The sequence below is a fragment of the Phalangium opilio genome, unplaced genomic scaffold (genome assembly GCF_054372755.1).
Source record: "Phalangium opilio isolate 3A_F unplaced genomic scaffold, DU_Popi_V2 ptg000017l_1, whole genome shotgun sequence".
Lineage (NCBI taxonomy): Eukaryota > Metazoa > Arthropoda > Arachnida > Opiliones > Phalangiidae > Phalangium > Phalangium opilio.
In genome coordinates this window covers 2,671,720-2,683,886 of record NW_028324151.1, presented here as the reverse complement: position 1 = coordinate 2,683,886, position 12,167 = coordinate 2,671,720, and the positions used below count along the sequence as shown (strand labels likewise).

Here is a 12,167-nt window from a genome sequence, read left to right as displayed (position 1 = left end):
TGATTTGAGGGATAACCTCTTAATTAAATTAGAAATCATTGTCTTAATCAGTTTCTTCATTAAATTTAAGGGGTCATCCGTAAAATACTTTGACCAATCCTAACTCGATTTGTCCCTTGTGGCAAACAAAATGTAAATAGAAGTTAACAGTTTACGTTTCAAAACACAAGAACTAAACGAAATAAATAAAATAAATAAATAAATTTGCATAAATTAACAACAGCGCGCAACAGTTCAATCATATTTAAATTCAATAAATAATTAAAGCCATAATAACTTAGCTTAATTAATAACCTTAAGTAAATACTCACGTAATATATTTTAAAATCCCATAATTTCAATCACTACAACTGAAGTCGAACTTAAGATCGAATATCTAACCGCGATAGGTCCGCCATGTTTTATTCTCTACTAAAACCAGAAAATACCGCTTTTATCCCGATATAGTCTAAGCTGATTAACATTCATGCAAGTGTAGATTAAACATACATACATTATCAGTAAATAGTGAATTTAATATTAGCTACACTCCCACACATCACACCGACTCCATTACCTCGACAATACACCGGACCTTGGTCGCGTTAAAATTACCCTATTGGTGTAAACGTACATGGCACTGTCAAGTAACGTGGTTACTATTTATAGAAATCATATACAGTTATATTATAAGTTTATCTGAATAAAAAAAAATGCACGTGATACACTAATGGAAACATAAGAGAGATTAAGACCATGCAGCAATCTTTCAGTAAGATTCCCAATATAATGACTTAGATAAAAAGGAGCCGAATTGCTTATATTTAGGATGATTTTTCGACTTACGTAACTATATACCAAAGGCAAATGTATACGTAATGGAAAGTAAGTGACTCTGTGCATCGTTTTCAGCCTAGGAGGATTAATACCATTTACACCAGGAAGCCAGCCAGGCTACTTGGGGGGAAAAGCCCAGCCTGGTCTCCTGGTGTAAATAGTATCAACTCTCCTAGTCGCAAAATTATGAATAGGTTGTAATAAAAGTGAGGAATAAGTTAAGGGTCAAAGTTGAAACTTTTCCATGTAGAAAAATATTTAAAAAAAATCACTTTCACCAAAGTAAATAAATAAATAAATAAATATGGTCAGAAAATTAATGTATTCGTGGCACGCTCTCTAGCAATTAACTTTGAAATTATTTGCATACCTTCAATATTTAAACCGCTTTTAAATTTGACTTCAAAACAGCGTATATATTTTACGAAGCTCGATACACTTGAAGGGAGGGTGAAATGTGAATGATTTTAAAATTCAAATTAATTCGAGATTTCATAGATAATTTGAAACTTGCACCTTATAAATAGTAGAAGAATCGGTAACTAAGAAAAAAATTACTTGATTTTCCATTTCACTCTCCCTTTAAATAGAAAGCGCATGCAACCATTTTATTTTTTCTTTGCAAACCGTCTATAAAACAAGATTCAGTCGGTAAAAAAAGAAAAAGCGAGATCTTTAAGAGAGAGATTTATGAACAGACCCTATTTAATGCCTTTACCATAAATCGACCAGGTGAAATAAAAAAAAAAAAAAAGATCAAAGTAGGTTTAAATGTAAAAGATTTTTGGTAGAAAAACCTGAATTTGGTGGTTCATATTGGAATGCAGTTTAAAACTTAATATAGTGTATAGAGTGGGAGGTTGTTAATAAAATAGCCGCGATTATCTATATAAATAGACTATTGCGTTAATTACATGCAAAGAAACCAAGATACAGGGGCGGGAGACGGTCATATTAGGTGATTTCCTCGCGCCAGGAAGCAACACCAGAGTTCACTGCCTCTAGCGGTGCTTAGCTTATTAGAGCCAGGGAACTAAGCTAAGACGTCGGTTCTCCCAATCCTGCGCTTGTTTGCTTCTCATTTGGAATTAATGGAACAGTCTATACCTAGCTAGCCGCGGCTCCGATTATGTAACGTTATTTATATTCCGAAATCGGTATTTTTTTTTATTTGGTGGGATTTTTTTCCACTCCAAATCACCCTCTACTCCAGCCCGGTTCCCTGACGGTCGGTGCGTATCTTCTTGGACCTCCCAAAATTTCCCAGACTCTTAAAAATCCATGGGTTGAAATTTATAAGGATTTACAAATATATACTGAATTTCAGGTTGAGGGTGTTTTAATAGAGGGGTCGGATATAAACACCCGCATTCAAAATATAGGATCTTATAGGATATTTCATAGCATAGGTTCCAAAATAAAGGATTTCAAAATCCCTTCATGCACTCTCGCGTAAATCATGAAACTTTCCTACCCCTTGTTTTATGGACCCTCTCTCTGGCTTTTTTTGGGAGAAAGTTGGTTGGGTACCTGCGTTTTGCCCACCGTAAGTCGTCTATCGCGATCTTTTCTTTATCCCACTCACCTGAATAGGTGAAAAAAAGGTTCCCCTACCAATATTTAGGTCCCCTATACAAAGTGGCCCGCATTTAAGGGAATTTCAAAGTGAGGGTGGTTGTAGTACTCTCTACCTTCCCACGCCCTCTAAACCACCACCACGAACACATCGACAACCCCCACATTAAGGTCATGACCCGGAGAACAGGGTGAACCCCAGCTTCCCCAACCCTGATCAGTAAATAGGTCTACCATCAGTCTGTCCCAGTGTCAAAGTTCGCAATCGCGGTTATGTTTTATATTTAGTACCCGATCAGTTCTAGTGTTGAACAACGAAGGTGGTACGAACATCGAGACGAACCGATTTTTTCCCATGAAATTTATATTATAGAAATGCCTCCAATCTTATCACGAGTGATTAATGTTGTTATACAGGTATGGATCGTATTTACCAAGGTGTTTTAAAAAGGGGTATAGAAGAAACAGCTGGTTCACGAGACTGACTGACCATGCAACCAGACAGGTTTCGAAGGTGGTCAACCTTTACCATTTTGGGGGTGGAAGGAGTTACTCCTTTTTGAGACGAATAACCTTTAAAAGAAATTCACTTGTAATCATGCATGTTAAGATTATTTTCAAAATCTTTTACCACAACATGTTCATGTTCAAATTTTCCAGGTTTTTATTCCCTTGTTATTTTTGCAATCCCACTAAATTAAAACTTTTAAAATTCCCAAATTGTTTTGACCCAATTCTTAAAACTCCCTTTTTAAAACATTCATTTTCGTTCCCTGACCTATGACCCCCTGTGCAACAAAACAAAAATCAAAACCCCTGAAATAATTCGTGTTCAAGCGAATCAAGCTTATATATGATACTTTGACCCCTGTATGACCTGTCGTCTGCGGGGGTGGTGACTTTGTAATGTCGGACTGGTTCTGGGAAAAAAGAAAAAGAGTACGTCGCCGCATCGTATCGTATCTGGGAATGACCCCGACTGGCCCCTGATCCGGGAACGACAGGAATGCAATAAGAGAGAAAAAGAAAAAAAAAACCCCAAAAAGAAACTATACATTTTTTTTCTTTTCAAGATTCTGAAAAGGAAACCGGACTGCTAGTAAGAATTTTTGCGTATTTCCTCCAGACGTGATGCGATGTACAAGAAAAGCCTAGGTCCCCCCATGAACCCCTAGACACTTTCCACCCTCTCTCTCTGAAAAAGCGCGGGAGTTATTTAGTAAAAGGGGCAAGCAAAAGTATGTAATATCCCTTCCCAAAGTTCCTCGAGTCAGAACCTCTAGACCCCTTGCATCCGTATAAGTGTGTGTGTGAATATTTTTCAAATTCGGATTATTTATTTCGAAACTATATTTTAAATCAAATAGAGTCTACTTTTGGTTATGGTTAAAAAATACCCTAAATGGTCTCATTATCTCAATTTTCTAAACCTGCATATAAAAATTCAAAGATAACGTTCTTTAAGTTCTAGACCATAGGCCATTTTGAAAAACTATTTACAAAGAAACCAACATACAGGCGAGAGGCAGCCATTGGGGCCCATGCAGTGATACCAGGAGTCCATGACATGAGGGGGTTATGGACCTCTGGTGATACGCGTTAGTCCCCAATTAGGTAAAGACGTCCCTGAAGGTGTAGTGCACTGCAATCACCTACACAATAAAGGTGAAAAATCCTTATCTAACAGTAGCGATTTTTGAAGAAAAAAAGAATGACTAACAAACTTAGGTAATACCTCATGTATGCAGACTTGTATTACTTAAACGAGCTATCAAAATGAATCACCGATCAAAACCCTACACCTTATCAAAGATACTATAGAGTATAGACTTAAAGATCCTGTTCAACATATAATTACAAATCCAACCCAGACCTCCGCAATCAACAATTAGTAACCTAATGATTCAATTGATGATGATTAACTCATAATCAATCCATCTTTTAGACAATAGATTATAATAAACAGATATTAAATAAATATAATAATAAATAGATTATTATAAACAGCGTCAAATACGTCAACACCTCTCATCATGAAATTATTTTAAAGACGAGTATAAAATTTCTATGCCTATTCCCATAAGGTAAACTCCTAGCTGCAGTCCCCTTTTGGTTTGGGACTTAGCTCCCACCATCCCCGTTTAGACTTTAAAGAAGTAGGCCTTTAAGAATCAAAGGAGAAAAATAGGTTGCAAAAGAGGAGAGTTCTTATTTTGTACCAAGAAGAATAAAAGGGTTAAAAATGGGTTTGGCTCCGCGGGCCCTCGCGTGATCCATCCGCAATCTGTTGCCTGAATCAAGTTTGATTTCTCTTCAAAATTCTCGGGCTCTTTTTTTCACAAACCACGCGCGCGGGAATCATTCTATACCACGCCACGCTCTCTAGTTTCCCGCGGTTTTTGTTTCTGACGGAAGTGGTCAGTCTCCCATTTCCGGGTCTCTCTCTCTAATCTCCCTTCCTCTGGTTAGATTTCTCGCATGGAGACGACAAAGAGGAGGAGGTGTTCATTGGGGGAACCCCTTTTCTAAACGTTTGCCGATCTTTCACCTCGTAATTTTTCAAAATCGGGAATGGGGTAGAGAGATGTGTAGTGCAGGAACTATTGGACCAAATCAACCATCCATGAAAGAATGAATGAGAACGGTCAAGAAGCTGCTGGCTAAAGCGTAGATCCGACGGTATAAGGAAGGAATAATGACCTTTTAGGGGTTTAAATCCCGGTTAATTGTGTTGGTCAGTTCAGTTTCCTTCCTTAATTTAAGTGCATGGTTTGTATTCGTAAGAGGTCAAGTAGGGTTATTCATTTTGAAAATTAACCCCTTCCCATAAGCGTACGCTCGACATTGATTTCCGTTTCTCATGCAGCCTATCAAATCGGTAATATTTAAAATTTTTAGGGGCTAATTGAATACGTCGCCATCTTTAAAAATGGCAGCCAAGAAAAGTAACGGACTACACCAATCAGTAACTTAATAACTAACTAGTCAATTCCATAAATTCTAAAATCGCCAGCCATTTCATCGCGGAGTGCTACGTACAGATTTTCACCACCAGGTCCATGGCACAGTTAATCGTACCAGTATAGTATCCATAGTAAAAAGTGTACCGCTATATACAACAAGACCTACGTGTACCTCAAGTACCGTAATGGAACTATACTACACCTATACCCACTATACACCTAAAAAAGAGGCCTACTTACTTGTGAATTATGTTATAGACCTAAAAAGCCTATAGCAAGATGATGAAAGAAGAAAGGTATAGAATAGACCATGGTGTATACAGTTACGTCAAGTAAAAATGCAGCCAGCCACTGTGGGAAAACTCAAATCGGTGGAACCGAAAAGAACTAAAAAAGAAACGGAGCTATAGGTGCCTGCCTATGGTAAGGGTAAGGGTCCTAAAAGCCAGTTTTGGTTCGTTGGGGAAGAAAAAGATTTTTGGTGGTCGGGGCGGAAGAGATCTTTGAAGGGAAAGGTGATATCCGACCGGAAGAGGGTCTCCTTATATTCTTTATGTACAATGTCTTTTAACTCCTTCTTCCCTCACTGACTATATCCTAACCTAGTTCAACCAGAGATTTCTAAAACTGGGTACCATGAGTTTGGCTTCAAATGGAATAAATAACTATATTTAAAGTGTCTATATTTAATTAACTTTCGATGGAAAATTTTAATATACGTCACGAAATTCGTTATTTATTTTATTTATTTAATTCCCCTGAGTTTAAAGTCAACAATTTCCCTGAGTTTTCCCTGAATTTTAAGTCAACAATTTATTTCCCTGACATGTCCAGGTTCTCCAGGTTTGTCTGAAAACTGGAAGTACAGTGGGATGGAAAATAAATTTTGAATCGAAATTTATGTAATTTCTACCTCCATTTTTCCCTAAAGGTAAATGTGATTAGATTGTTTTAGGAATGGCCCCTTAATTTAATAATCCGAATTGTCTATCAATTTCTTACCTAATTTTAAGGTGTCATCCTTAAAACACTAAAATCATAACTGGCCCTTTTGGGTAAAATGTTACAGAAATTACATTTTCGACTCCAAAATTGATTTCCCATCCATCTTCGGGCCTATTATTACCCTTTTGTAACAAGCTACATAAAAATATAGTCCTTATTTAATTTCTCCACGGTTCAATTTTCAAGTCATAAGCCTTTAAACGTATTGCAAACTCCGATTGAATTACAGTCTCGATTCCGAGATTTCTTATTTAATCCTTGAGTTGGGTCCGAAACTATTGTATTTTTTTTTTCTTTACCTTAGAAAGGATTCTCAGTTCCGATTTAACTTCCGAGTTTAAAGGAAGGATTTTGACCATTTGTATACAAAGAAGAAAAAAGGCTTGGTTGGATGTCCATCAAGGCGTTAAATCCGATTTAGTTATTTTGGCTGGACTTTAAACGGATTATGGCTTCTAAGGCTTAGACGCGCTTAGAAATTCGATTACATTCAATAGGTTTACAATTGAAGTCCTCAAATTATGGTCTAGCCGACAACGTATCAATCGAATTAGATCAAGGGGTTTAACTATTACGCTTGATTTAATTGCAAGATGGAAACCCTAAATCTGTTCAAATTGACCTTATGTTAGATGCAAATAAAATATTTCCTGAATTGACGAAATTTTGAAAATAACTGAACTTAATTTTAGAAATTTCGAAATTAATTACTGTGAGAAATTTCTAAAATAATTGAACCTAATCTAAGAAATTTCTAAAAAAAATCTATTTTAATCTAAAAAATTTCTAAAATAATTAATTTTAATCTAAGAAATTTCTAAAATAATTGAACCTAATCTAAGAAATTTCTAAAAAAAATCTATTTTAATCTAAAAAATTTCTAAAATAATTAATTTTAATCTAAGAAATTTCTAAAATAATTAATTTCAATCTAAGAAATTTCTAAAAAATTAATTTTAATCTAAGAAATTTCTAAAAAATTAATTTTAATCTAAGAAATTTCGAAAATAATTAATTTCTAAAATATTTAAATTCCAAATTTACTGAAAAAAATCAATAAAAATAAACATAAATGTTAATTTACACTTATTTTCTTATAGAATATATAGTTTAAATTGGCATTTACGATTGATAATCTGACTGTAAAAATATCTCATCTAAAGGCTTTATTAAGCTCTCAATATAGACCATATATTTCGATAAAATAAGCATCAAAATTGAAAGAATACAGATAACAGGACCACGGACGAAGAAGTTAACTATAACTAATCATACCTAGACTGACGACTGACATAGAAGCAAAAATTTCTTGAAAAATTTAAGATAACTAAAAATTTTGATAAGGAGGTAGCAGCTAGGGTATGAAAATTTTAATCATATTAAAAAAAGAGCTGTCAGTCTATGTACTTTATAGGATAATCTTGCGGTTAATAGAGTGTAGGTGGTATAGATAGAAATACATAAAATTATTATCAATCTAAAAAAGAAATTCTAAAATTAGCTACGAGGATTCCCCCTTCACTCGTCTCGCATAAAAAAGGCCTTGAAGTATTATTAATTTAACCCTAATCAGTTATTCTTAATAAGATAACAGAAATTTGATTAAACTCTAGACTATATAGGGCGAAACGCGTTGAGATAATGCATAACGTATCTAATTAAAAAGTATGATGTAATTTTCTATAATATTGGTTTAATATGTATCAAAGTTTATTATTTATAAAATAATAAAAAAAATTCAAAAATCGAAGATGCTAAAACTAAAACCAATCATCTTTTTGCAAAACATACCCTATTTTTCATTAAAAAAATAGGCAATATTACCATAAGTAACATAATAAACATAAGTATGACTCTTCCTATTGTAATAATGCAAATTTCAAAATGAAACCTATAATCAACACTGACACTCTCACTTACATCAGGCCAGGACTTGCAACTCCGTCGGGTACTTCATGCTGGTCTTTGGCGAATGACATAGTTCTACAATTTTAGCCAATCACAATAAACCATCTCCTTGAACCTATTTGTGTCGGAAATAGCTCGTCTGCTATTTATTGTACAAGCTCGTGCGGTCGCGGTGTTTGTATGTTCGACTTTAAGATTGCCATAAGTCGGATATTTCAGCACCAAAACTGATAAGCCTTTTGAAGTCTAAATATTCGGTAACTAAATTTACCCAGTGCAACTTTCAACTTCGTAATCTGGCCGCGCTAAAGTCGGTAAAAGTCAATACAAATCAACTATATAACCAAGGCTTAGGACCGTTGACTCAATTCTCAATGGCGTCTGTTTAAACCTCTGAACCGGATTTTCGATATGGGCGGAAGTCGCTTCATTTTCCACCGCTAGGGGTCTCTGTGCTGGGCGCGAACTTATGATTACGTAAAAGGTCCGAAAATAGGTTTTTAGTTAGTTTTGGCTAATTGTCATACTTATGGTTATTATGTTACTTATGATATTACTAACAATGTAGCAGTTTAGAAAAATATTACATATTTTAAATTCAGGGACCTTAATGGAGTCCGTTCGTGAGATTAACTTCGATAAGGTAGAATGCGCGAAGAACCCTTTCAGTTGACTTTATATTGGTCAATTCTCGAGGCAAATGGACAAGGCGAGCGGGCGAGTTTAATAATAAAAGTGAAAGAAAGTAATTATCTAGAAACCTGTTGCCGTTACTTTGCTTTGATCGTTGCAGCATTGCAAATGTATTTTTCCTTCATGTGGTTACCAAAGAATATAGGTCGCGTTCAGATTGACCAATGAAAACAAAAAAAATTCGTAAATAGAGTACATGTATTTGAAAGTTCATTCATTCATTCATGGGCAGGTTACAGGTAATTAACCATGCACGAGGGTTAAACTCAATTTTTGACACAGCTCGAGCTAGTTCGAGGGAGAACGACGGAAGCGAGAATTGAAGTCCTACACTCGGTTAGTTAATTTTGCAGGACCAAGTTCCATCTAGGCCCTATTTATTCTGCATTACTAAGCCCAAATTTGACAGCGCCTCACCAGGCGCCACTTCGCTTTACCCTGAATCTATGACCTACCTCATTCACATCATGACAAGCTCCAGTTTCTAAGTTACCAGTGACAAACTTATGGATAACATATCTTTTAAACTTAAACCAATAAAAATTAAATTAAAAATAAATATTACACGCGGTGTTCAATGTGAACTTAACTCCCTCCTCCCTGATATCGTGGGTCGGGTCCTCGTTTTAGAAAAAGAATCTAGTTAATATTCAGAAGCGTTTTTTAGTGGCGCGCGTTGGCGAGGGAACGGTAAAAAGGTAGAAGTAAAAAGGGAGAAAAATGACAGAAAATGAGCGCTAGAAACGTCATTATAGAGAAACACACAAAACAGTAGTATAGTGGGAGTTGAAAATGGACTGGACGCCCCCCGGTCAGGAATCACGCAAACTGTATTATACGCACACACATACGGACCATTTAAACGTTATAACCCACCCCCGTATATAAGCGGGGGATCTATAGCTGACCACTGTCCGAAGGCAGTAAGCGACCGCGTAATCCAGAATTTTATATTTGAGAGATATTCGGTAATGATAAAGAAGGTACGAAGGCAAAACTTAAAGGAATATGGTATCAAAATACATCTAAATAATTTTCTTCCCAAGTACAGATTTTTATTTTAAAAATTTCCCTGATTTTCCCTGACTAATTAGGGACACTTTTATTTGCAGAAATGTCTGAATGTTGTGGTATCTAAAAATTAACAATATTCCATCATTCATGAACTTAAAAATAATTTAGTTCATACTGTATTAATACGTGAAAATTACCTATTTTAAATTTCCCTGATACCCATTTTCAAAATCCCTGATTTTTTTTAATTATTTCCAAGTATTATTGCAACTCTAATTACCATTCGTTATTATTATTAAATTAACTAGTCTAAATGTTTTAAACATATGTACTTTCGATATTTACAAAATCATGCATTACAAGTTTGGTTTTTCTGTTTAACCATGTCAGCTAAGCTGCCTTTCAGTGTATTCCTTTAGTTTTCAGAGAGAAGAATGAAAGATTTTTGCCCGGTATTGATTATAAAATAGTACAAGCTAACTTGATACAATAGGGTACAACTAAGGCGTATATATTTGTAACGTTAAGTCAGGTAAGAAAGGAAGTAGTTCCGATCAAGTACGCGTGTGTTTAAGTATATCATAGACACTTGTTGCGTTTTCTGCTTTCCATAACGCGTGCAAGGAGTGGGTGGTTGGACTACGAAGGCCAAAGAATAGGGCCCCAATATAACTTAACTTAACCTCCACCAACGTCTATTGCAAAAATTATTATAGCTTAGGTTGAATATGGTAATTAATTTTGCAATATTGCAAATAATTCATTTTTGTTTATTTGATTTTAAAATTATTAATTCGCATAATATTGTTAATATAAAATAGTTTTTGAATTTAGTTTTAATATTGTCTAGTTGGAAATAAAAATTAGTTAAGTTTATGAGTTACTTTAAAATTTAAATTGCATTCGTGGAAGCTTTCTATGAAATTTGCATAATTTTAAATTCAAATATGATTTAATTATTTTATTTATTTTTATAAAAAAATACTTGGGACTAAATTTTGTATACTGAACCTTTTAAACTATATTCAACCAACTAAAAATAATTAGTACCAAAATGAAAAGATTGATATATAAAGTGCGCACAGCAATATAATTTCTGAACTAATTATTAAAATTAAAATATTTGGTAGAAGTTAATTAAATTAAATATCAGAAACCGCGCAACCAATTATCAGAAATTAATATATATATTTATATAAACGCGTCATCAAATTAAAAAAATAAATTAAGAGATGTGCAATCACAAATTTTAAAAAAAATTAAAATTAAGGAAGATGTGCAATCACAAATTAAAAAAAAATAAATTAAAAATATGTGCAATCATAAATTAAATATTTCTTACCCAATCCACAACAACCACAACACATAAATCTTCGTTAGAAGATATAGTTAACTTCGCAATCTCTCCATAGTCATAAATTAAATAAAATTAAAAAAAAACCAAAAAAAAGGTAAAGAAAAAAAAACAAAAACCCGAACAAATCCGTTAAAAAAAATAAATAAATAAAATAATTCACTTTTTCACAAATTAATACAAAATATACCAACCGAACGGTTAAAATCTTTTCGATAAATAATTTAAATTAAAAATAAATCATATTAAATTGAATCGCGGCGGCACGTGCAAAACTCTTAAACTTCCAAATAAAAAAGAATAAAAAATAAATGATGATTTTTGCGAGTATCACAAATCCGCACCGTCCGTTCAGTTCGAAGATCGGTTCAGTTTTGATTTGAAAATGTGACATTTCTAGTTCTACATAGTCAAGTCTACCTGGGGGTCCAGGAGAAGACGGAAGAAGAAGGAGGAGGAGGACCTTTCCGTTGCACCATAGCCACCACCATCCCGGGTAGGCTAAACTAAGACTAACTATACGGAGTATGAAGGAAACTTAAAGGATACCGCCCGCCTCTTCTTGCCTTGGATTGTGTGATGTGCCCCCTTATCAAAAAATCCAGCCTTCTCTCTCTTAACAGAATTCTAGCTTTTCCCCTATTCCTACTATACGATGGGGCTGTCGACTGATACACTTTCGTTATATGAATCGTACGTACGGCTTAGTAGATTAAAGAAACGGTCGCAGCGCCACTGAACGGAGTCATTTCGAAACTAAAGTGGTTAAGCTAAGCTTTCGATTACTCGGTCGATTAACGCTCCCGGAAAACTGGCAACTGGGAAGTGGGAGACAAGAC

General features: G+C 34.6%; 1 protein-coding gene across 2 annotated transcripts in view; it reads right to left on the bottom strand.

Annotated features, from left to right (window-relative positions):
* The window catches only part of klu (zinc finger protein klumpfuss), a 53,681-nt gene extending 41,843 nt beyond the window's left edge, over positions 1-11,838 (bottom strand). The window contains exon 1 of one of the 2 annotated variants that reach the window (XM_089866274.1): positions 11,317-11,838. The gene's annotated coding sequence lies outside the window, so the exon portion shown is untranslated. The remainder of the gene's footprint in view (positions 1-11,316) is intronic. The other variant, XM_089866272.1, reaches the window with a different exon arrangement.
* Between the last annotated feature and the right edge of the window lie 329 nt (positions 11,839-12,167).